We start from the raw sequence: 27,216 nt of genomic DNA, 5'->3' as shown, positions 1-27,216 counted from the left end.
ATATTTGTAAATGTGGATAAGCACTGAGGCGAAAAACTAACGTGTGTCTGTTTTTGAGCGCTTTTAGGGCACATCAATTAGGGTTGGGGTTGGGTGAAGAGGGAGATGAAAAACAAAAACAAAACTACTGTGAATTTTGGTTATTTTTATCAAAATTCTGTTTGTTTTATAAAGTTATATCTGAGGTTTCACAGATTTTCAATGTGCACTGATACACTGGCCTCGAATGAATCCCTAGGTAATGCTTTTAGGTCTACGACCGAACCAAAATCATCCTGTTTCTTAATGTTTTGAGCAATGGGTCTTTTTTTTCTTTACATTTTAATTCAGCTTCATTCTACTCAAAAGAAATTCTTTCAATGTGATGACAAAAACATTAGATAGACGTTTGCTCGGAGAACGTTTGTCAACACAGCAACATTTACTAAAAAAAAAAGGAGGACGATATAGATTGTTAAATAAAAGGATCTGTGCTTTAGCATTCTGTCTCATCGTCATTGTTAACTGTTGCACTTCACACACACACACACACACACACACACACACACACACACACACACACACACACACACACACTTTTGCTCCAGTTACAATCATGTACTTCGTAAGGCTTTATTCAAGTTTGTCTCTTGTTTTTAAACATCTGAATTCAAAGCACACGTCTGAGCTGAGAATATATACATGAATGTCTGCCGCCATTCAATGTGAAATAATGTTGATTTGTGATCCAAACACTTCCGAAAAATGCTGGTTCGTGTGTCTTCAGTCAACCGGCGCCGCATCATCACAACTCCACCCCTGCCTGCCTGCAAAAATACAAACATAGATGGTGACACACACAAAATTCAACCCAATTTTTGTTTTTATAATTTCTACATCCGTTGACCGAATTAGTTATCATTTGGTGTTTATTAACTACAGCTTATGCATGACGAAGGTCAACAAAGTTGTGAGTTTACATGTTAAATGGAGGGGTACTTTGGAACACTTTTGAAAGAAGCTAAAAAATCGGACCATGAAACCTACAAACAGGAAACTTCGTGGAATGGTGATGAACAAAGTGAAATTCATGCACAACAACCATGAAGATATTCGCCGAACACGATTGACTGGAAAAATGACCCCTTCATGGTAGAGTCACACTTGCGCAAAATTAATATAACCGATGACAGGAACGCAATCCTCTATGGGGATGCCCTCCTCCTGCCTGTAATGGCTGTACTCAAGTCACTGATTGTCTAATGTTGTTTATGGTATACTACGTCCTTCAAATAACCCCAAAAATATCAATCTTGAAGAATTAAATCGGGTTCGTTAGTCTACCGCTCCATTTTAAACCTCGAACTGTTGAGTCCATCCCAGAATTTGGATTCTTTTTCGAAAGGCAACCAAAGTCAGACCATTTCACCTACAAAATAGCATCTTTCGGGACTAGTCATGCCGAAGCTGAAATTAATGTACACCAAGTATGAAGTATACGAAATACCCATACTTTCTTGCAGACACCTCAGTTAGCTATCATGCATGCAACTGACTCAAGAAGTCTCACTGGGGCGTTGGAAACTGTGTCGTCTTCAGCCGATTAATAAATTACAATATATCAATAAACACACACACACACACACTCACACACACACACATACCTAAAGTGTGGATGGTTACCTAAGAGGCGGCACTGGGTGTAGTGCCTTTCTAGTGCACTTGCACTACAACAGCACTGGGTGCAGTACTCGCTCCGGCATCGAAGAATTTTGCACTAAAAAATGCACAAAATTTGACCTATTTCGTCGCCTATAGAGGACGGAAAGAATGTCATTTTGAACATTGTTATGACATTCTTTCCGTCAAAAAAGTCAATTTTACGGTGTTAAATGAAGCGACCATCCACACAATTAGGTTGCCATCCAGAGTTTAGGTTGCCATCCACGTGTGGATGGTTGCCTTATGGTGATTTAGGCAACCAAACCTGTGGAAACATGGGTACACACACACACACACACACACACACACACACACACACACACACACACACACACACACACACAGAATTACAGTCAGCATTGCAAAAAATAAAGATGAATGTTCTTATGCATAATGCCAAAGAAGGCAAAGTAGTCTGATTTTTGAATTTAAACGAATGATGCAAACAGCACTACATACCTTGTTCATATCCTGTTCTGCAATGTGGGCTGGTGTATATGTTTAATTAGCCCATTGTACATATCCTAGCGGTAAAACCTGTAAGAGATCAAAATCAGATAACATTAGGAAAATGATACCGCTTGCAGAAACAAAACACAAGAATGCATACTTCTTTCATTTTAGCCAGTCTGAAAAATTCATGTTCGCCAGTGTAAAAACTTACATGACATTTCCACGAACAGCTTCTATACAAAAGTATGCCCTAGCATTGGGAACTTCGTGGGACTCGAGAAAGGAAAAGAAATAATAGCTTAGAAACTATTCGGTGTTGTGTTGTTATCCTGCAATTGAATAGATGAAAAATCCATGCGTCCTTAAAAGGCACAGTCCTTTCCATGCAAACGATTTGGCTCAACCCAAACCTGGCGATGCTTTTACGTAGAATAAGACTTCCCCTTTCCCAAGACACATGACAAAATTCAACAGCCTGAATCAGTGAATGCTCAGCTTTGTGTGCACAACAAATTGTTATCCTTTAGCACTGCTTTCACAATAAGGACTGGGCCTTTAAAGGTACGTTCCTCATCATATTACCCAGTATATCAGACACCACATTGTCATGTTTGTCCAGGTTTTTACATGGACAAAATAAAACTTTATTTTAACATGGGCACATACGTCTGACTTCTTTTGGTGGAGATTGGAGGATGTGCGATTCATTTCCTACTAGGCACTGGTGTCAACATGTGAAATTCATTAAGCGAAATGTTTTCACTATACACAGAACATAACCAGGCTATCAAATGTGTGGTCTATGTTCAAGTCAGAATGATGCCCTCATTTTTTTTTAATTTGAGAGATCTGTGATGTCTGACATTTTGGTTCAAAATGTAAGGAATTTATACTTAAGCTCTAATGAGTAAAATTTGTCTTGTCAAAAACCAAAAGCATATTCCTTCCTCTACATGCAAGACTTTCTTTTATCTGTGCATCTTCATTTAGTACAGCAAACAAACAAAAACATCACACTCTGCATAGCGAAAAAACTTGCAAAGAAAACCTCACAATCTTTATTGGGAGAAAGCCCCTGACTGTTGCAATGTTTTATGCATTAAAAAACCCACTGAAACTGTGTGTTTCAATTCTTCAGTTTGATCAGCTATATGTGTTTAAAAAGTTACCTTGATCATTCTGACATGCTGTGGCTCAAATCACATCTCAGACAATGTTGTAGACTCCATAGATCTATAGACGTTGAGGCGCATGGAAGAACTGCATTCTGTGGAAACACAAAACATATACACAGAGGAAGAACAAGTCACAACAACTTTTACTTTTAGCAGCAGCAACAGTATATATGATTTTATTAGTGTGGTGTTCGTGATCTAATGAGTTGGGGGGGGGGTGGACGGGGTGGGGGGGGGGGGGATGGACGGGGTGGGGTGGGTGGGTGGGGGGGGGGGGTTGGATGTGAGAAGGCTAGTTGGGGAACCGGGGGAGGTTTGATATTAGTCAGCATTGTCATTTAAATGTAATGACTGGTACAATGTTTAATGTATTTGGAAGACAACAACACTGCAATGTATAATGTGAACCAACTTCTGCATGACAAAGATCAGGTAAACAAAAAAAAGTTACCTGTTTCATTCTGGAAACCTTTTGGTCCCATCACATCTCAGGCGTAAACTATATGGACACATACTGTAGTGATTAAAACAAAAACAGGCATTTTAATGGACAAAACGAATTATGTGGATAGGAAAAACAGTAAGAAGAACAGGCGCAGCAAAAAAGTCAATAATCTTACTCCAAATAACACTATCACAGATTCAGTAACTGAACCCCAGTTAAGTGTTAGTGATTCAAATGACTGCATTTAAAACAGGGGGAGAGAGATTGTGAATATTTGTGTGTGTGTGTGTGTGTGTGTGTGTGTGTGTGTGTGTGTGTGTGTGTGTATGTGTGTGTGTGTGTGTGTGTGTGTGTGTGTGTGTGTGTGTGTACAAGGTAAATGCAGAGCCATTGATTGGAAACAATTAAAACCTTGTTACTGTTAAATATCAACAGTTATACAACATAAGAGGCAATGGAAAAGTTGGATATGGATATGAAAATATATGTTGCAGGTGGAAGAGGGGGGGGGGAGAGGGTCTTTGTTGCTTGCAGTTAATAAGCAACTAAGGCCAGCTGTTGTTCTGGGTGTAACCTTGTAATGTTTAAGCAAACATGTTTGTGGATCACCTTCTGCATTTAGATCTGTTTGAGTATTTGCAAAGTTACCTTGATCATTGTGGCATCCTCTTGATCCCATCACATCTGAGACTATGGCCTGTAGACTCCATGGTCAGACGCTGGAGTGATAACAAGGTCATTCTGAAAAATTGAACATAAATATGCAGAGAGGGGGCAAGGATAGGGGGTGGGGGCAGGGTTGAAGGTTGGTTACAGTGCTAGTTGGACATGAGAGTGTTTTGGGGTGAGGATGGTGCTGATATTAATAAGCATAATAAGTTAAAGCTCACAACTATCTTGATCTTCACAGACATGAATTGCATAATGAATCCACAAGCATGTACCTTTATTTTTGCCCTTGAGTTATAGGTGGAAGGAAATGTTGAGTGGTAAACACAAGTTGTATTGATCACTGGGTCAGCCTGTGGTCAGTCCCCTTTGATCTGCAGATTGCATCAGCATAAACAAACACAACGTCATCATCGTAAACAGCCTGAATGGTCAATCATGAATCTAAGAATACAAACACTGGATCTAATTTGAGAGTCTGCAAACGAGTCAGTTTGAAAATTCAATGAAAATCTGGCAGTAAATGAAGCAGATAGATCTGGCCTTGCGCTTGTGTTTGCAAGCAGATACATGTTTGAACATCCCTTATCTTAACGTTATCATTCACAGATTGATATTTTGCCTGACGATTTTCCTGCCGATGAGCTAAACAAACAATGAAAATCACAGAAGTGGTAAGATTTTGAAGACGAAATTCAGTCATACAAACAAACTCAACAGAAAGAATCTAGCTAACTACTGTACAGCTTTCGACAAAATCAACGCATTTGCATGCCTTAGTCATTCCTGCTTTGATTCCAATAATTCTACATGATCGTAATGCACAAAAAATACGAAAACGAGCTGATCGAAATGCCTCACCTGCTATGATTGTACTGTGAAAGCGAAGGTCGTCTGCGATTCGAGATTTCAAAGTCGAACAGCGGCGTTTCTGCACTCTCAGCGGTTATCTTGCTTGGAAATGTGAAAAGCATGACTTGAAATCGAACGGAAGGCACCATTCTACCTTTTCGTTTGGGCGTTGTTTTTGTAAAATCTCCGAAAATGTCATTTCGAAAAAGGCGGTCGCCATTTTTTTGGGTGCCAACTTCTTTGAGTGGGGCTGCTAGCTAGCTGGTCCAAACGGGAGCCTCCCATTCGGTACGCAACCCCAGGAAAAAAGCTTCGTGCACCCCGACCGGGAGGGAGCGGACCGACTTGGGCAGATCTCCCATTGGTTGTCACCCACTTTGGCTTCGTGCACCTCAGCCCAGCTGTACCTGTTGTCTACGTCGACCTGTCGTCACTGGATCGTCGTCGTCCCAACATTTGCTGTTCGTCATCCTGTCTTCATTATTTCTTCGACCTCAAGCTAAGCGTCTAACACTATAACTCATCGTCATCATATGTTCTAAATACTGTGTTTTTCACCAGAAACTTTTGAAGAAGATTGACTTGTGTTCTCCCATTGTGGGCATCTATTTATTAATTAACCTGTGATAAATAGAGGATGTTGTGAATTTTGAACAATATATAGTTAGCCACTTATAAACGAAATTGTTCAAACGCTGTTGTGTATTCTTTGGGCAAGAGAGTACAGTGTCAGCACAGAAAGAGATTGTGTGTATCTCAACCAAACGTTTATACCCTAGACCAATTGGTAAAATCGTCATTATGTGAATAAGCGAAATATCTCATTTCTTTTTAAACACAATTCTTATTTGCACTAAGAGCATCCTGAGTGTTGAATTATGAGTGTTGTCCAAATGGAAGATTATTTGCATTGTATGTGAAAGCCTGGGCCGATCTGTGCTGTTTAAAATTAATACGCACCCAACATTTACTGTGTACTAAAATACAATCTTCAACAGATATTTGAAAAGATTGGAAGAACCCCGTTATAGTTCACTGTTACCAAACAGCCGTAGAACGATCAAGCGTATGAAAGTGAATATCAAAGACAGTACGGTACATTAGTCAAAGTATGACAGCCAGGAGAAAGCCACAGGAAACACAATACACGAACCTGATTTATCTGGCAAGAACGCATCTCTCTCTCTCTCTCTCTCTCTCTCTCTCTCTCTCTCTCTCTCTCTCTCTCTCTCTCTCTCTCTGTCTCTCTCTGTCTGTCTCTCTCTCTCTCTCTCTCTCTCTCTCTCTCTCTCTCTCTCTCTTTCTCTCTCTCTCTCTCTCTCTCTCTCTCTCTCTCTCTCTCTCTCTCTCTCTCTCTCTCTCTCTCTCTCTCTCTCTCTTATAAAATTAGCTTGTTCGGGTAACAACATGTTTATCTCTTTTTCGTTTCATTTGCGCAAAACAGGGCCAGTTGGGATCGATGCACTTAAACCTCTACAGTTGTAACATCAAATGAGGCGCAGGCCGCTTTTTCCTCAAACTTGCCGTTCACCCACCCCACGAAGCTGAGTATAGTTATTTTATTTTATATGCATTTTTCAAGTATATATTTAGCGAGCTACTGCTTATTTGCCACAGGATTATGGTTTGTAATGAACTATGTATATTCTCTTTTGTATGCGCTAACCACCTTCATCTTTTATATGTACCTACCGTTCTTTCCTCTCACCTCCACCCTCCCCCCTCTTCCTCCTGCTAGCTTTTTCCTAATCTTTCTGATTTGCTTTAACTAGGCTTTTCATCTAGATAGTTCCACAATTTATAAGCAATGCTTGTCTGACATCATATTTGTGTTACGTTAGGCGCGTAATATAAGCGTTTGCTCGAGTTCGTGTCCCTATTGTTTATCGTTGTATTATTGTATCATGTTTGATTTAATAAAACATTGTTTAAACCAGTATAGTTAAGACAATGCATAATTAAACAGTTTGATTTAACTAATGCCGCATTAACAGCGTGTCTAGGTCGTTGACACTTCTTTAAAACATACCAACACCACCACACACGCTGCAGGACCTGTCGACTTTTAATGATACCTCTCCTGGGGTCTCAAGAGAACCACTTAAGCTTTCTTACCTGCAATTGAACTGTTCAATGCGTTGCACTGTTGATAACGTACATCTCTCGTGCGAGCAGAACATAGATTGCGCATTTTGAGTAACAACTACACGCTTGACCACATCAATCAAATCAATCAAATCAAATTAACTTTAGTATCTCAAATCTGAGATATTACATTTACAAATCAATATAACATTGGAACATCAATATAGTACATACAAATCAATATAACATCTATGAGTCCGGTTGTTTTCTGACTCGAAATCTACCTTCTACAAAACAGTGGCGCAACTGAGCCTCGAAGTATTAGATTAGAGTGTCTAGCCCTTGGTTGATGATTAAGGGCCACCACTCTCATACTTCAAAACTTGAACCACTGCGAGCTGTATTGATCATTAACAGTATTTCATTTCATAAACAGTACGCATGCAAACAAACGCCCATCAAATTCACGCTGAAAAGAATGCAGCCATGCACATGATTTTATGTATGTGTCCAAGTGAGAGGATATTCCTATTCACAGCTAGATCCGTGGTGGTGAATATGATTGCTAAAATGGGGGAGGAAAGGTAACGTTCATTCACTACGATCTGAGAAACAAGCTGCTCAGAATGCATACGACATGTCCAGTAGAGCACTTGAGAGTTATGCTGATCCAATCTCCTGGCACCTGAGAAAATTGCAGGTATTGGAATAAATAAGCGACTATCATCCTCGTCGATTCCCTACATCAGGCCAGGATGCATGTTATCCCCGAGTACGCAGTAGGAGGGTCCTGCAGACTTTAATTGTGTGTCTGTTCGTCTCGACTTAACAGCTTATTGCTGGGAAACTACCGGGCGCAGTTCGTTCAAAAGTTGATACACTAACTTGATAATAGGTCCGATTGATCGTATTGAAACTTCATAATGTTACCTGGGACCTAAATGCCAAATAAATCACAAAATCCACTCTTAACGGCGGGCGCAATTCGCGGTGGGATAGAACAGCCGTTCGGCTAATCCGCCAGCCAGCCAGCGACAGCGACACCAGGCTTATTGCGTGCGTGCGTGCTTTGCGTGCGTGTACCACTGTGCGCGAGGAGTATAGGCATTTGAGTTCATTGGCGAATGATAGAATTGGTGGCTTGGTGGAAAGCGTTTCCGACTATGGCTAAAGTGATCCGGGTTCGATTCCCGGCATGGGCTGTCTGTTTTTTTTATTTTTTTATTTTTTTATTTTTTTTATGATAAATTCTTGTTTACTATTGTTTATTATGAACGTTTTAATGTTTTATTTTACTGTAATAATTTTTTAATTGTGTAAAATAAATAAATATTTTTATTTTTATTTTTTTTATATTTTTTTTAATCCAAGGGATCCGGGTTCGATTCCCGGCATAAGCGGTCTATTTTTTTTTTTTTTTTAATTCTTGTTTACTATTGTTTATTATGAACGTTTTAATGTTTTATTTTACTCTAATAATTTTTTTAATTGTGTAAAATAAATTAAAAAATTTTTTTTTTAAATCCACGTGCACAAGACAAAAACTTTCATACTGGGGGAGCGAGCCAGTCTGAAGAGTACTCGGGTCCAGCGCCAGCGTTTTTTTTATACGAAGCAAACACGTTGACCTATTTACGACGAACCACGTGACACAGAATTCCTTGTAATGATGGTTGAATCAGTCATGATTGGCGAGACGGCTTTACACAACGAACATTCACGAAGTCTAGTCTACATGCTTAATTTAATGTAATCAATTTCTACTCGTACTCAACACGGAATAAAGATTTCGTAAAAGCAGGGAAAGGGCCAGAGGGAAGCCACTTATATAATTGTAATTTCACCGACAAACGAGCCTATAATTCATGCCTGTGGGTAGGCTTAAATGAATCATTGCAGTAATTTCCCTGGTAAATTACGTTCCAGTGTGTGTATGTGTGTGTGTGTGTGTGTGTGTGTGTGTGTCAGTGTGTCTGTGTGTATGTCTGCGTCTGTGTTCGTGTGTGCGTCTGTGTTCGTGTGTGCACAGTCTAGTTTATGGTATCGATAAGTCTGAGCTAGCTTTATACGAGAGAACTCACAATTCAAATATATTCCATCTGCGGAGCCATTTTGAAACATTTTCTGTCGATTGTTTTTTGGTTTTTTTTAATTTCAAGAAACCTTCGCATCGCTGTGTTTAGGACGCACGTGCAATGATTAACTAAAAAAAAGCTCAGGAACTATGCTTATAAATTAAATGAATGCAAATAGGAGAACTGCTTCATTATGCAAACACTTCAATGTCCAAGTCTAATCTAATCGTCATGTTTTATTCAGAGCGGATGGGTCATTGGTCTGTGGAGACGGAACTTAATTTTTAAATGATTTGGTTTGAACAAGACTTTATTCAATTTTGATCGTGACATAAACAATAGATGGCTGTTGGATTTCTCACTCAAGCACAGTGCTTATTTTGTGCAACCTTAGTCAAAACATAACAGTGGTAAGCACGATGGCGGACTAAATTGAAATACTCATTTCAGAACACTATAACAAACAGAAAAGCTAGATCCAAAAACAAACAAAAAGGGGTGGAGGTGGCAATACAGAAGGCGATACAAAACAAAAGATTAAAAAAGAGAGAACGAGAGAACAAAAGAAATATGCATAAAGGAAATAAGGAAATTTAAATAATGTATTCGGTGAGGTCTCATTATTCCTCCCCAGACCGATGTGTGTTGCTCTCGGGGCGAATTGAGATTTTTATCAAGAGTATTAACTTTGTATACTATAAATGATTTAAAAGTAATACTAATTTGATGTAATCGAATAAATTGAAGGTTCTGATATATTTCATCCAGACTTTTACTTCCCAAGAAAAAGTAGACATTTGTATTAAAGTATTAAAGCCCCTTTGTACACTTTTTTTCAATTACAAAAACGAGAGACCGAATTTCCGAAAAATGCATGACTCCAAGGCAAATTCCTCTCACACTCAGCAGAGAAAATTGTCAACAGAATCCGAAAACCCGCGCACGTACAATTTTTCTAAATGGGATAGGACCACAAATCTTACAAAGAAGCCAAAGAAGAAGGGGAAAAAGCAAGCACCAGCTCTTCTGAAATAGCATGCATGCGTAACCATAGCAACGTGGTGTTACAATGAAACCCCACCAGAGAAGTCACTGTGTGCTTCCGTAGCGGCATGCGATGGGACGGAAGAGGGAGAAATAGTACAGTCAAAGTTGTCTTAATTGTACTGTGCAACATCTTCTTTCGTCTTTCTCACACATTCCATTTCCCTTGCTTCTTTTCTTTTCTTCTTATCCTTTTTACAGACGAATTTGCAAATGAGGGTTGGGTGCAGATTGTCGGGAGGGGGGGGGGGTGCATAATTAGGGACGCATCACCAGGGGCGTTCTCTTTTCTTTTGGAAGAAATATTAATTTAAAGTGAATGTGGCATCGTGATTCAAAGGCACTGCGTATAAGACATAAAATATAAGCGTAGGCGTGCCATACGTTATTGCGAAAATGTTACCATGGTTGTGTTGATCTTATAACCATTCTGCTTTAAACCAAACGGGTTAGAAACAGGATAGCACAGAATATCGAGCGTTGTATGAGGAGAGGAGGGACGGATGGGAGAATGAGGGTGGATAGGATTGGGTCATAAGCAGGGACACATGACACCATTTTGGAATGACAGTTATTTGCCTTTTAAAAACAAATGTTTATAATGTTACCATTTTTTGTGAGGTTTTTTTGTGGGAAGACATCACAATGACAAAAGAGTTGGGACTGATGACACAGACACAGTAAGGAAAAACGGAAGAAAGTAAAAACAAATATTTAAAGAAAAGAGACACAATTATGAGTGATTTGACCTTAGTTTCATACAGACTGCGTCAACGCTTATTTTTGTTTTACCTTCATTTTACTTCTTGTTTAAAGTTGGGAGGAACGTTTAGTTTCCTGTTATGTTTGGTGTAAATCATGTTTCCTGAAGCACGTGATCATCTTTCCAGAGTGAAACCTGAAAACTGGAACTTTAATTGGACATTGGAGTAATTAAACACTGCTCGTATTGTGTGCGCGCTAGTGACATTAGAAGTACACGTAATTGAAAAACGACTGACATTTCTGGAATGTAATTACATCCAACAACAAAGAGACTGTCAACGTTCCAAAATTCAGAATAAAAAAACCAAGAAAGGTAAGTTGTTAGAACATTTGTTATTGACAAAACAATACTTTACAGTCACAAATATATCGACCCAACGGTCTTTCAAGTGCACAGACAAACAATTAGTACACAAAACATACAGCTTAACGGAATGTGCGGCCGCTTGCTAGGCAGTCACAAGCGAATGCATCTATATGATTGTTATTACAGTCACAACTATATCGTTGGGTCGATATACTCGTGACTGTAACGTATTGTTTTGTCAATAATAAATGTTCCAACAACTGTCCTTTCTTGTTTTGTTTTTTTATTCTGCAATGTAAGTGTTACGTTTTTACATTTAGTCAATTCTGGCTTAATGTTTTAACATAGACCGGAAATCGAGACGAGTGTAGTGGTGTGTGTGTGTGTGTGTGTGTGTGTGTGTGTGTGTGTGTGTGTGTGTGTGTGTGTGTGCGTGTGTGTGTGTGTATGGTTACCGTTGTGACGTCATTTTTTAATTCAATTGATTTAAATGTTGGTCAATCAATCTTCGACGAAGCTCGGACTATCCGATTGTATTTCAGCTTGGAAGCTTTAAAACTAACAAATCTCAGAATTCTAATGAAAATTAAAAGTTAAGTAATCGATCCAAAAAGGATTTTACCTTATTCTTTATCATTTCCTGCTTCCAAAAACATATACATATGTCTCGAAATGTATTTCTCTCTCTCTCGACTGTATACAGAGATAAGAACAGCCTCGCTTTCACCTAGATCCTGCCAAAAAACAATGTTCGGACCTCATGTTCAGAATCGGCGTAATGATTCCGAAAGGACTACTTTTTAGTGGTCAAGTTCAGTCGTCCGCATACTCGAAAGTGAAAAAAAGATGAAACGTTCTGCTACAGTATCGGAGGATGAACTGTCGAAGAAGAAAAAGAATCTCGTGCAAACCGAGCGGCTCCAACACACTTCAGGGCAATGTGTCGGCTGATGCACAGAGCGGGCGAGCCCATTATCCTAAAGGGGGGATTTCACAAAAGAAGAACTGATCAACATCTTCTCCGACGAAAATGAGTTCAATGACCCCGGAGCAGATCGATCTTGCAAACCTCCTTCCAAGCAACATTCCTTTCACCAACTGCCAGATCAAATCCCTCACCATCAACATTATCAATAAATAAACCCTTGATTGACAAACTTTACGCACATAACCCGCCTCTCAAAATGAAATCGGTCGACCAACGTAGGCCTAAGTCGGAAAGGTCGCTGTGATGTTGGGAGAACTTGCGTATTTTCATTTCATTTATTGTTGTTCATTACTGTTCATTGCCGTTTCAGAATTGTATTCTCTTTCTTCCAGACCATTGCTTTTTTGTTGAAACCCAAGACAATTTGAATTCATTATAATTTCAAACACGATACAATTGGTCCTACTTTTTCAAGCGTATGTCTGTGACGTCGAATGGAATGCGAGTGATTAGATTTGTTGATTTTGCTCGGAGAAGTGGTCCGTGTTCAAGCAAGTTTCTTTCTTCTTTGAAAACAAAAACCCTAAGACCAGTGAATGTCGAGATATATATGTTAATTGGATCTGTGATCCAATTAACGTATATTGTCATCATTTTCACGAGTTTTCATTCTCAAACACCTGAGAAATAAATCTCATGTTCCCCATGCAATAAATCCCCGGTTACCATAGTTGCAGGAAGCAGGTTATACATGTATAGTCAAAAGCAAATCCAATAGAAACGCTCGGGTGTTCTTCGGCTCTTTTCATTGGCGTTTCCCCAGACCTAAACAGACGACACGACACTGCTTTGCAAAGTTCCAAAAACGAACTGGCAAACTGGTACAAGTAAACAAAAAACAACACTACTTCATGAAAGGTCATAAATTCACCACAAACAAATGAAACCTAGCGATATGTTTTGTCTTCTTACAAGGTCATGGAGTGTGCGTGTATCTGTGTTTCGATACACAGACGTTCAAGTCAAACCAATTGACCCCTGACACACACATTTTGACCGGTGCACAAGACGTTGTATCGATAAACGAAGCGCAAATAAGAAATAATAATATAAGCAAAGAACATAGCAACAAGATAATTATGCAAACATCAAACAAAGCCCAGCAAGCAGACTGACAGGTCTAATGAAAAACAAAGAGGCAATGAGTCAGAAACAAGATCGCGATTCTTTCCTTCGCTGCACGACGCAAATCTTCTGTGACCTTTGACCCAACGTAGCTGCCACATTCGATCACTAAGCTTAATATTTACAACTGAAAACCGAGGGGGTGGAATACTGAGAGGAACATACAGAACTGTGCATCCTCAAACCTGACATATTTATCTCAACATTTTATTAACTCAAAACACAGAAAGTTGCTTTCACACGCCAGCTTTGATTGCAACAACGTACTGGGGCCCCAAACCATGAGTTTTCAAAACGGAACTCGTGTTTCAAAGCATGGCTCCCTGTGTTGATTTGGCACTTATTTTCTCATTATCAAAATGATGACAAAAACGATGTTTGGTGGTTTGTGGTCAGACCAGCTTTTTGTGTCGGTCCTCGGGGGGGCATATCGACTTTTGTTTCATATGTATTGACCGCGGCCTTCGGCCTTGGTCTATAAATATGAAACAAAAGACGTCGATATGCTCCCCCTCGGACCGACAAAAAAGCTGGTCTGTCAACAACCCATCAAACATCTTATAATGTCTTGTTTTGAAAAAAAAGAAGCTTAAAACTTTTTATGTAAATACAGAAAAGCTCGCTTTCATACTCAACGCTGTACGCTACTGCACTATACTGGCTTGTCACTTTTCCATGTGCATAATAATTTGTTAGTGTTTTCTTTCTCGGTCACGGGGTTACCGCAAAACATTATCTCCTTGGAAGGACGAGCGTTCGGTATTATTCTGTGAGTTTGACATATTGACTGAATGTAATAATTTCGCTTCACACGACTTGTTTTTTGTTGCTTTTTCTGTTGCCACTTCTTGTCATTTAATGTGTACGTTAACACGAGGAATGAAAACGTTTGAAAAGCAATTTCATTTACAATCCTTGGCCACATCTGTGCACATAAAGTGCTGTACTTTCTTTCTTTCTTTCCTTCTTTCTTTCTTCTTTCTTTCTAACTCTTTTTTTCTTTTTTTCCGTTATTTCATTTAAAATTGCGCGAACAATTTTCTCATCCTGAGGTAGTATGTTGACACACACACACACACACACACACACACACACACACACACACACACGCACGCACGCTCTCACACTCACACACACACATACACACACACACACATACACACACACACACACACACACACACACACACACACACACACACACACACACACACACACATACCCCCCCCCCTCCACCACCGGGGAGCAACATTAGATAATTATGATATAAAGATCGTGTCTGGTTACACGTTTGAAGGTTAAGCTTTGTTCTCTTCTGATTTGAGGGCATTTATCTGCCCCACATTACACTGACCACATTCATGAGTCAGATCAGTTAAGCTGGTGGCAAATCATTGTTCTTTGGAGGCTCTTTGTATCATGAACTTAAGTCAGTTCTCTTTACGTGTGCGTGTGTGTGTGTGTGTGTGTGTGTGTGTGTGTGTATGTGTGTGTGTGCGTGTGTGTGTATGTGTGTGTTTGTTTGTGTTTGTGTGTGTGTGGGTGTGTGTATGGGTGTGCCTGCGTGCGTGCGGTGCGTGCGTGCGTGCGGTGCGTGCGTGCGTGCGTGTGTGTGTGTGTGCTTGCGTGCGTGCGTGTGTGTGTGTGTGCTTGCGTGCGTGCGTGTGTGTGTGTGTGGGTGTGTGTGTGCGTGTGTGGTTGTGTGTGTGTATGTGTGTGTGTGTGGGTGTGTGTGTGGGTGTGCGTGCGTGCGTGCGGTGCGTGCGTGCGTGCGTGCGTGTGTGTGTGTGTGTGTGTGTGTGCTTGCGTGCGTGCGCGTGTGTGTGTGTGTGTGTGTGTGTGTGTGTGTGTGTGATGGTTGCCATTATTGCTTTCGCGAATTCGACATCAACGTACACAACATTCTAGATGCGACAGCTTCTTCCGTTAGAGGTAACGGAGCGGTTAACCAGTTCCGGCCAACGATGCTACACTCCGACGTTACCGGAAAGGGCATAAGGCATGGTGCAGTCAAGTGTGACAACATGGATTCAGAAGAGACGGCTGCACTTGACTGACCCACATGGGAGCATTCTTTGTGGTGCATTTTCCGCCGGTGTCAGTAACATTGCACGCCATTACTGGCGTTGTGTGGGGGCGACTAGTGTATCCTATGACCCTGCACCCATGTCTTGTATTTTAGTTCCTACATTTTCAGCCGCCGCACCGTTGCCTTCACCACCGAAACAAAGTAGGCGTGGAAACCTTACACCTCAAGTGAAGAGCAATTACACCAAGCAATGTGAAATGGCATAGTCTAGCTGTTCAATCCCGTTCTCGATTCAAGTCCAGTTAGAACGACCAGAAAAAAAATGAAATGTCAGTGTCACCTCAACTCTGGATTTAAGGGTTTAGTGCGTCATTTGGTGCATTTATGCACTGTAACTGAGCAATCCTGAAACGGAATAGTTACAAAAATAACCGAATATTATGGGCGGCGTATTGAAATCTTTGCAATGATTTTCTTTGAACTTCAGAATTCTGAGGATAGCAAAACAAATATTAGGGATTAGAAGAAGGATTACGCTCTGTCCGTTTTTACATTCATCTCCTTAATGTCCCATCAGGGTTTATTTAAATGACATTGAATCGTTTTCGTTTGTTAATGTTTACGTCAATATCCTTTCATCCAGGAGCAATGCTGGATTTAAAACACTCGTCATAAACGTCTGATTTAAACCAGAAGACGGAAGTGGGCAATATAACAACATTGGACAATATTAACAGCTACAGTGATTTCAGCGTAGCAATAGGGTCCGATATTTAGACGAGATAAATCGACCAGTAGAAGACGAGTCGCATTATACTTGTTCGAGTCTAAACATCGGACCCTATTGCTACGCTGAAAACACAATAGCGTGTATACTGCTATTCTGACATAATATCCTGTGTTGAAAACATGTTTTTGTCAGCGACAACTACCCGCATGGTCTATGTTGGATTTTGCAGACGACGTTTCAGTGCGCATAGCCCTTGCGCATAATGGTACCGACGGAAATCGTCGAACGTTCAAAAATCCACGGACCTGTAATCCGGAGAGGACACGAGATAACCGGATTCTTTGCATTACGTCAATTTGAAAGGTTTAATATGACGTCATGTAGCATGCTTGCACAGGCATCATTCTGTTTGTTGTTTGAAAGTCTGCCTTCTGCTGCGGATAGTGATTTCGCGAATTGTGACTGCGGTAAATCTGTGGATGATAAGAGACCAAGGATTGCTTCAGAAGAAAGTCAACGACTTACTGTTTCAGACAGGTAACTTCATTTCAAGATTGCATACAATGGACGTTGCATAGGGACAGGAGAAATTGCTGGTTCAGTGCAAAACACTGGAAAGATCGTCTGCTAGACTGCAGATACTAGCGTTTTGTAAGGTGTGTTGCCTGTCAAAGAATTGGATTTTACCCGGAATGTAGTTCATGTATGGTAAGAAAATAATTGGTCCAAATTATATTGTCTGTCGACCAGTCACACAAGCAAACCTGACCAGGTATACAAGCATTTCTTCCACGGCCATGAAACCGTAAGCACGCTTTGTTTGTTGTAAATATAAAGGATATTGAGCAACTTCCTTGGAAATATGGACCGATGTAAAGTTTGTTCATTTGATACCATATATGTGTGTACAACACAGCTCAAAATGTCAATTAGAGCCATCGTTGACTTTCCATTAGAAGTAACTCAGATTTATATTCTTATTCATTTATATACAAATCAGCAAAACTCAGCAGCACGACCATAACAAGTCCCACTTTGGAGCTTAATATCTGTTTGTGTGTTCTTTAATTTATTTCGTATTTTGTGACGTCAGCGGTCTATCTGTTTTGGTGTTTCTGTAAATGGCCTTAAAGACTCTGATCAATCAATCAATATGAAGCTTATATAGCGCGTATTCCGTGGGTACAGTTCTAAGCGCTTGTCGAAGAGTTGTCAACACAGGACTAACAAAGAAACTAACATCTACAGACGGACACAAACCCTATCACACACTAACAAACCCTGATAAACATACAACAAACAACTGTTTAACAACAATGTACACATCAATAGCTAGGTCCAAACAAAATAATATCAAACACAAAGAAAACACCTCTCACAGAGCACAGCACAAGAATGTCTTTTGGGGCACAACACATCACGTCGAACATGAAAGTCGCAGCCAGCTACGGGAAGAACTGAGTCTTCAACCTACTCTTGAACGCGTCAAGAGAGGGGCTCTGGCGAAGCTCAAGCGGCAGGGAGTTCCAGACGGAGGGGCCCGCGGAGGGAAATGCACGCTGACCAGCAGATGCGAGTTTCGAGCGAGGGATGTGAAGGCGGAGTGGGTCAGCAGCAGAACGAAGGGGACGGTCGGAGGGCTGGGTGTACAGGTCCAGGGAGGATTGAAGGTACTCGGGAGCAGAGTCGTTGAGACACTTGTAGACCAGAGTGGACAGTTTGTAGGAGATTCGGGTGTCGACAGGGAGCCAGTGCAAGGAGCGAAGTAGGGGGGTGATGTGGTCTCGCTTCGTCTTCCTCAACGTCAGCCTGGCAGCAGCGTTCTGGACTCGTTGTAGGCCATGAATGGATGAGGCGGGGAGGCCAGCCAGAAGGGAGTTGCAGTAGTCCAGACGACTGAAGATGAGGGAGACAACCAGCTTGACACAGGCGTCGTGGGTGAGGTAGCGACGGATGGAGGCGATGCGTCGTAGGTGGAAAAAGCAGGTCTTGATGATGAAGGAGATGTGTGTCTGCATGGAGAGAGTGGAGTCGAGAAAGACGCCAAGGCTCTTGACAGCAGGGGAGAATGGAACAGTCGCGTCATCCAGCTGGAGGTCGGTCACAGTGAGGGAAGCAATCTTCTGTCGTGTTCCAACGAGAAGGGCCTCTGTCTTCTCACTGTTCAGCTTCAACTTGTTCTCAGTCATCCAGTTCTTGATGTCAGTGAAACAACTGGAGATGGATCCCAGGAGCTGGTCAACGTCCTTCGGCTTGGCGCTGTTCTGGAGCTGCGTGTCATCGGCAAAGGAGTTGTAGTTCAAGCCGTGGCGTTCGATGACCAGGGAGAGGGGTTGGGTGTACAGGGTGAAAAGGACAGGGCCGAGGACAGACCCTTGTGGGACGCCGAAGCGGACAGGGACAGGCTGAGAAGAGAACGAATCAGTGGTGACAGTCTGAGAGCGGTTCTGGAGGTAGTTCCGGAACCAAGAGAGGGCGGTGTCGTGAATGCCGAACGTGGAACTGAGGCGATCGACGAGTAGCTGGTGGTCGACCGTGTCGAAGGCCGCGGAAAGGTCCAGCAGCACAAGGGCAGAGACGAGACCGCTATCTGTTGCGTTCAGGAGGTCCGTGGCGATTCGCAGGAGCGCCGTCTCGGTGCTGTGGTGAGGGCGGTACGCTGACTGGTACACTGGCATCAGCGAGTTCCGAGACAGGTGGGCGCTCAACTGCTCCAGGATGATACGCTCCAGAAGCTTGGAGAGGAAGGGCAGGTTGGACACAGGACGGTAGTTCTTCAACTCGTTGACGTCAAGGCCGGGCTTCTTGATGAGTGGGCGGACAACGGCAGACTTGAAGCAGTCGGGAACGACGCCTGTGGCCAGGGAGATGTTGATGATATCTGTGATAGACGGCAGGAGCTTGTCCAGACACTTGGTGAAGAGGAAGCCTAGCTCGCAGGTCTTGATGGCCGTCTTGGTGATGAGTCGCTTGACGTGGTTTTGAGTGACAGGCTGAAAGCACGTGAGGGGGGAGCCGGAGAAGGAGGGTGAGGGTGGGGACGGGACGAAGGGTTGCTGATCGAGCGTTCTCCGAAGCTTGTCAATCTTGTCCTTGAAGAACTCCGAGAATAACTCCGGGCCGGATATCTTGTGGTGGGTGAGCAGTGGGTAAGGGGGCAGCGGGGGAGGAGCCCAGGAGAGAGGACATGATGGAGAACAGCTCCCTGGATGATGAGGCGTTGGCGATGCGGTCGTGGAAGTGCTCGACCTTGGCAGCAGTGATGGCTTGCGTGACTCGAAGCAGCGCATCCCTGAGAATCTGCCGGTGAACCTCCAGGCCAGAGTGTCGCCATGCACGCTCCGCTCGCCGTCTCTCGATCTTGGCGGCTGTGATGTCCTCAGAGAACCAGGGAGCCGGCTGTCGCTCAGAGACTGCGCATAGGGATGGCGGGGCGTGTTTGTCGAGGAGCTGGCGCAGAGTCAAGCTGAAGAAATGGGCGGGGTCAGATGACGGGTCTCGCTGGGCAAGCAGCAGGGCAGCTTCGTCTCCAAAAGCATCTGTCTCAATGTCTCGTAGCTTGCGACGTGTGACCATCTTTCGCTTCTGTGCTGGCTTGGTGATGTTGACGACGAAGTTGATGGCCGTGTGGTCGGAGACAAGGTGGTCGTTGGCGACGAGGCTGGAGACCAGATTGTCCGAGGGTCGAGTGACAATCCAATCCAGGATGTGGCCACGGGAGTGGGAGGGAAAAGGAACGACCTGGTCCACACTGTAGCTGTCCAACAGCGCACGGGCCCGCTTGGTGTCAGCGTTGGCAGGGCAGTCCCAGTGGATGTTAAAGTCACCGAGGACGATGGCGCTGTGGGACGTCACGTTGTAGTGGTCGAGGGCTTGGGAGAACTCGTCGAAGAAAGTAGAGTCCTTCAGCTTGTTCTTGGTGTTAGGGGGAGGGCGATATATACACAGGAAGGTGAGGGTGGTGGTGGTGGCGACCGTCATCTCCACGGCTTCGAAGGTGGTGTGGGGGAAGGGGAGGCTGTCCGAGAAGGACGCTGCAGTATGCATGTGGTCTTAAAGAAAGTTGCCCCGAGACGACTTTAGTCCAAAAGGGCTAAGTGGTCTTTCACATTACAGCATTCTTCAACGCAAACAAACTTATCTATGACACGTGTCATACATGAGATGCAGTAACAAGAAATCGACGGCACAGGATCCGGCTGCAGACAATTAACGTTGCTTAATCTTCCCGGTCGGAAGGCCTGAATGAAGACATGGACTCCGGTGCTTCGCTGGTCAATACTCGGGTAATGGCATGCATTCAATTTTACGCCGCTCGAGTTCTCGGTCAAATTGAAACATGATTGTGCAAGATTGCTTGAAGGCGCGCGAGTGGTGATTTTGTCTTCGAGGTCAAGGTCGTTAAAATATGTTTATCACAATGAATGTTTTCATGATGAAAGAGGCTGAAGTTCGCAATGGAAAGGACAAGAACATACGTGCTGTTGTTTCAACATTTTGCATGCAAAACACACACACACACACACACACACACACACACACACACATACACACACTCACACAAACACACACACACACACACACACACACACACACACACACACACACACACACACACACACACACACACACAAGAAGTATGATGGACATATGATTTGCATGCAAAGTAATCAATTTCCCAAAGTGCTGGAGTTTTTCAGAACAGGGACAATGGCTGGGACAATCACAAGTCTAGAATAATGACGATGACAAATGACAAAAACATGGACAAGAACAATGACAAAAACAAAGGCAATGATCAGTGTACGGATAATGATAATGATCAGGGCACATACAAGACAATAACACGGACAATGACAAAAACAAGACAATAACAGGGTCAATCATATGAATAATGACACGGACAACGGCGCGGACAGGGACAAACACAAGGACAATGACAAGGAGAATAACAAGGACACGAACAAGGATTATGACAGGGACAATGACAAGGAGAATAACAAGGACAAGAACAAGGATAATGACAGGGTTAATGACAGGGACAATATCAAGGACAATAACAATGAGAATAACAAAGACAAGAACAAGGATAATGACAGGGATAATGACAGGGACAATGACAGGGACAATAACAAGGACAATAACAAGGCCACGAACAAGGATTAGGACAGGAACAAGGACAATAACAAGGACAATGACAGGAACAATGACAAGGACAATACCAAGGACAACAACAAGGAAAATAACAAGGCCATGAACAAGGATTAGGACAGCAACAAGGACAATACCAAGGACAATAACAAGGACAATAACACGTACAATGACAAAATTAAGGACAATGACAAAAACAAGGACAAGCACAGCGACACAGCGACAACATAATGACAAGTACAAAAAGGACAACACATGTGGCATTGGTTGTTCTAGTCCTATCTCAAGCCAAACACTTGAGGTAGGAAAAATCGTCTATGTGAGTTCAAGTCTTAGACTAAGCTAGAAGAGAGAACCTTAACTTGAAATTTGACATAGAAGACGAAAGACATACAGGAAAACAAGAACGTGTAAATCACACAAACAATCAAGAAAGTATGTCAAAGACAAGAAACCGTGATAAAACAACTACAAACAGAAGAAACGAGAGACAACTCAAACGCAGAACTCAGAAACGACGGAGACAGATATCGGATCATTACAATTACAAAGACATAAGGCCATGTTCTGCTATCTCTCCACGTTGAAAAGCGCTTTGCTACTCGTGCAAGCTGTGGTATTTACCACCAAATACCTGTCTTGGCTTTTATAGGGTGTACGAGCATTCTTCCACTTGAACACATACCCACAGTCTAAAGCCTTGCTGCTTTCTGCAGAGAGTTTTTTTTTTAAATCAATGTTGTAATATACACCAATATCAATCTGCACAATTAATTCTGCTGAAGAAAGGAAAAATGTTGTGAAAATTCGGCTTTGCACAAAATTAGTCAGGCTGAATACACCTGCCATTTAACTAAAGTTGGGATGTGTGTGTGTGTGTGTGTGTGTGTGTGTGTGTGTGTGTGTGTGTGTGTGTGTGTGTGTGTGTGTGTGTGTGTGTGTGTGTGAAAAACAAAATGAAAAACAACATTAAACATGAGCAAAATACGGTCAAACGAGAATGCGAGTCCGTTCCAATGAATGCATACGGTCAAACGAAATACGGTCAAACGAGATACGGCCAAACGAGATACGGTCAAACGAGATACGGCCAAACGAGATACGGCCAAACGAGATACGGTCAACCAGGAGTACACCGGCTGAAGGTGTTCATTCGTATGTGCCCAACTAGTTGCTGATTGTATTGACCTGCGTCACTAAGATCACAGGAAATAGTAAAACAAACCTTAAACTCTTCTCATTTTTAGATTTAGTCAAGTATTTCCTTACTGTTTGTTCAGGTCGACGGGGTATTGAGACGATCGAGCAGGGGCAGATCAGTTCATTTTATGGGGGGGGTTTCCAAAAGTATATTGTGAAGATATGGGTGTGAAGGCGCGAAGCGCCGAGCCGACGGCGCGAAGCGCCTAGCTTGCTAGGGGGGTCCGGTGGCATTTTCCCCCGGAAAATTTTGAAAAAAAAGGATGCAAAATGGTGCAATCTGGTGCATTCTGAGGATGATCATTACCAGTTTCAGGCAGCAGATTTTGTCACTGATTAATACCCCAAAATTTGAAACTCAATGTAAAATAAAGAAATGCACCATAAATCCTATATATCCTTGTCCTTCCACCCGACCCGGTTTTGTGTGGTTGAATCAGGGCGTTGTTAATGAAAAAGATTTTTTGCGTGTTTTTAGGGAAAGGTTGGTCGATTGCAGATGGCAAGAGTGGGATTATCATGTGGGAAGGTCGGGTGGAAGGACAAGGATATATAGCACAGGCAGAGGAGCATACAATTAAGACACCGAAGACAGAGGTTGCTTTAACTTATCTTAACTTATCTTTTATTGAAGGAAAATGTAACTAAGAATAACCACTCAGGTAGCTTATCTAAATCATAAATATTCCAAAACAGTTTAGCTAAATTTGGTAGCAACTAGAAACAATGCTATAAGTTATAAATTAGAAACAATAACAGAACTCTAATATAGGAAATAGCAATGCTTACATATAACTAGAAATACCAATTATGAATTCTGATATCTACCAGTACCAGAATCAGCTAGAAACAATAACAGAACCAGAAAATATGTATTTAGTGTAAAACCAGAAACAATATGTATTTCTGGTGCAAACCAGAAATAGAAACTATGAATATGGAACCAGAAATAGTGTTATAAGGTAATTATTCTAGTAGCAAGAAATATAACTATGAGTTCTGGTATCAACCAGAAACAATGTAATCCAGAAACAATATGTATATATAAGACCAGAATTTCTGGTGTAAACCAGAAATAGAAACTATGAAACAATATATGCCAGCAAGCAGGGAAAAACAGGTTATTATTCTGGTAGCAACCAGAAAGCAGTGTAAAGAAGGCAAGATTCTCCTCAGTGAGCACACTTGAAACAGTAAACACAAGAGTACGAATTCAAAACCACAAGTCGACCGATTACAAACGTCGCGCCAAACTACACGCTAGATCGGTTCACGACAACCCAATATGAGCACCGCACAGCTCACTATCACAAATCGCATTGTCTGCTCTACTGTATGCTCGCTCTTTTAACGACAGTGGTCACTTCCGATTCCCTGTGGCGATAGGCCAATAGGAAGGCTACCCTGTGTAAGCCAACGGGGGGTGTTCTACTTAAAATGCCTGCCCAATGAAAGGGATCGTTAAAGATGCAGAGAGCCCTGTGTCACACACCGGAAATATTACGAGCAGTTACACTAGCTAAAGGGTGAAGAGAGCCCTGTCTGCATTACACACCGGATAAGGCTCATTAGATTACAAGCAGTTACAAGCTGATGCGTAATACTAGCTAAACGGGGCCGGGAAAGTTATGGGATCTTACCACCTAGATTAGAAATGAATCCGGTCAAGAGTCTACCCTACGATAGTAAACACACAATAAAGTACAATGCACAAAGACAACCAGGTATTATTTAGTCACTCCTTAGGCACTGATGGTTAGAGGTTACTCTGCTGCTCCTCACCATTTTAAGTTAGGGATTTCCTAGCACAAAGGGCATTATTTAAAGGTAAACCCAATGTTACTAGCACACACACACAGGGAATAGCTATAGACAGGGGAGGCAACTGGGTCGGGCAGGAGATAACACACACAAAGAGACGGGGTACGCCACTTGGCTACATCATATACAATATAGTGATAGATTTGCTGTTTATCGGACATTTTGTACTGTACATGACATTAAACCTTATCTGTTGTCGAATATGGATAGGCATCTAAAGTTTATTATGACCAGGTTTCGATTCGGCATTTCAGAAATTGCAGTGCATGCTTACCGATATAGAAAACATAATGCCGATGATTTGATGTGTTCTCTTTGTAAACAAAACCAAGAAGATGAAGTCCATTTTGTTTTGTGTTGTCCATACTAAAACAAATTAAGAGAAAAATTGATCCCATTTAAATATTACAAGAATCCAAGCATTTTCCGACTCAGCTTGCTGTTAGCATCACCTCAAGAAACTGTTGTCAGAAATGTATCCCTGTATTTGTATAAAGCCTTTAAATTAAGAGACGTAATGTATGTGTTGTGCGATTATTATTTTGTACCTTTTTTTTGTGTGCACCTGTTGAGTTTAATTTATATGCAATGTGAACCGTTTGTTCACACCCCTTCATAAGGGGTTATGGCCTCTTGAATAAACTATCTGCGTCTGCGTCTCTCTTAATATGACTGGACCTGCGTTGTCATTATTCCAAACCCAAATCCTGAGGAAAACCGTGTGACCAACTGCTGTCTTCCTTCACTGCAAGCTGTACGGAGCCGGAAAGGAAGACCTGGAGAAGACGGCATCATTCGTCTCGCTGTCCGGGCTGACAGTATAACTAGTGTGATCGACAAGAAGAAGAAAAAAGTTTGATCAAAACAAGCAAGCGCTCTTTAGGTTCTCTTTTCCCCCGCTCGCCTCCAAAACTCAGTCAATGACAATCCTAAACAAGTCGCGTAAGGCGAAATTACTACATTTAGTCAAGCTGTCGAACTCACGGAATGAAACTGAACGCACTGTAGTTTTTCACAAAGACAGTACAGCTTCGTCAATCCCCGCGAGAAGGAAATCGCTCACCTTCCACGTGCAAAACGCAGTGAAATTAACACGCCAGAATAGCGCGGTAGCGTATTGTGCTAAGCAGGAAAGCGCGCTTTTCTGTATTCTTGTTAACTTTCGGAGCTTGTTTTGAATACAACCTATCATATCTATATGTTTTTGGAATCAGGAAATGATAAAGAATAAGATGAAATCATTTTTGGATCGATTTCTTAAATTTGTATCGTAAGACTAATTAATCTATTTTCCTTAATTGTGATCACATTGTAAGAGTAAACATGACATATGTAGATATTTTTAGATTCAGAATATGATGAAGAATACGATGCAATCAATTTTAAGTCTGTTTGCGAAAAATCGATTTTAATGACAACTTTAATGAGCAAACTCATTAATTTATTTTTAAGCCTCCAAGCTGAAATACAATACCAATGTCCGGGCTTCGTCGAAGATTACTTGACCAAAATTTCAACCAATTTGGTTGAAAAATGAGAGCGTGACAGTGCCGCCTCAACGTTCACGAAAAGCCGGATATGACGTCATCAAAGCTAGTTATAAAAAAAAAGAAAAAATGTCTGGAGATACTATACTCAGGATCTCTCATGTCAAGTTTCATGAAGATCGGTCCAGTAGTTTTCTCTAAATCGCTCTACACACACACACACACACACACACACACACACACACACACACACACACACACACACACACACACACACACACACACACATACACACATACACCACGACCCTCGTCTCAATTCCCCCCTCTACGTTAAAACATTTAGTCAAAACTTGACAAAATGTAAAAAAAAAATGTGCCATATTTGCCACAACGCTATTATTGAAACTTCGAGGTCTTCATCGGGGATTGACGCCCGACCAAAGGTAACTGAAGCCCGACGGAGCGAAGCGACGGAGGGCTTCAATTAGACTTTGGGAGGGCGTCAATCCACGATGAAGACCGAGAAGTTTCAAATGGAAGCATGTTAATGTTATTGTAATTCAATCTGACGACGATCTCTTTCCTGCTTTCATGCAGTTGTAAACAGACAGAATTGGTTCTGTCCTGTTCACACACTACTTTCAGTCCACCTACCTGCAAGGGTCAAGTCCCAAGAAATATGTCTCTGTATTACTATCGTATCACTCTGCTCCTGTTTTGTTTTCTTTCACACACATGTTCCCTTCTTTTTTGACGGGTTTCTGGACAGCAAACTCTAAAACAAATTCTTTTCATCACAAAAGCGATCTTTGGAATTGACTGACGTAGTCCGGAAGAATTCATGCATCAACTTACGTCACGTATTCGTCGTCATCACTTCGCATACCTTATGGTCTCGGTATTTCGTTGGCCTTCATATTTCCTACTTGTAAAATGACCCTCAAAGCTGACCGAGACTAGTTGAGGCTGTATCAATGCGCCTCGCCAGCAGGTTGTTAATGGATTTTTTAGCGAGTGGTTATCGACAATTAATGACCGGTAATTTTTAATGAGTTGGGGCATTCTGACCAATCACAGGATCTGTTTCATTAAAACGCAAGCTTGATTGAATTA

At 41.9% G+C, this 27,216-nt stretch overlaps 1 protein-coding gene and 2 long non-coding RNA genes across 6 annotated transcripts in view; 1 reads left to right on the top strand and 2 right to left on the bottom strand.

Moving 5' to 3' along the window:
- Window positions 1–27,216, bottom strand: part of LOC138965619 (uncharacterized) — a 498,821-nt gene that overhangs the window by 112,685 nt on the left and 358,920 nt on the right. The window lies entirely within an intron of this gene.
- The window catches only part of LOC138965511 (uncharacterized), a 422,657-nt gene that overhangs the window by 143,135 nt on the left and 252,306 nt on the right, over window positions 1–27,216 (top strand). The window lies entirely within an intron of this gene.
- On the bottom strand, window positions 606–5,606 carry LOC138965372 (uncharacterized). 4 transcript variants are annotated; one of them, XR_011455430.1, is made up of 7 exons: window positions 5,305–5,606; window positions 4,719–4,817; window positions 4,423–4,515; window positions 3,781–3,843; window positions 3,324–3,421; window positions 2,161–2,238; window positions 606–806 (listed from the first exon to the last, which is right to left on the bottom strand). It is a non-coding gene; the product is annotated as an uncharacterized lncRNA (long non-coding RNA). The 4 variants fall into 4 exon arrangements; XR_011455428.1 differs by lacking the exon at window positions 2,161–2,238 and having other exon boundaries at window positions 608–806; XR_011455433.1 differs by lacking the exon at window positions 2,161–2,238 and having other exon boundaries at window positions 608–806; window positions 3,781–3,828.

This window comes from Littorina saxatilis, linkage group LG1, assembly GCF_037325665.1.
Source record: "Littorina saxatilis isolate snail1 linkage group LG1, US_GU_Lsax_2.0, whole genome shotgun sequence".
Taxonomy (NCBI): Eukaryota; Metazoa; Mollusca; class Gastropoda; order Littorinimorpha; family Littorinidae; genus Littorina; species Littorina saxatilis.
This window is presented reverse-complemented; position numbering and strand designations above follow the sequence as displayed.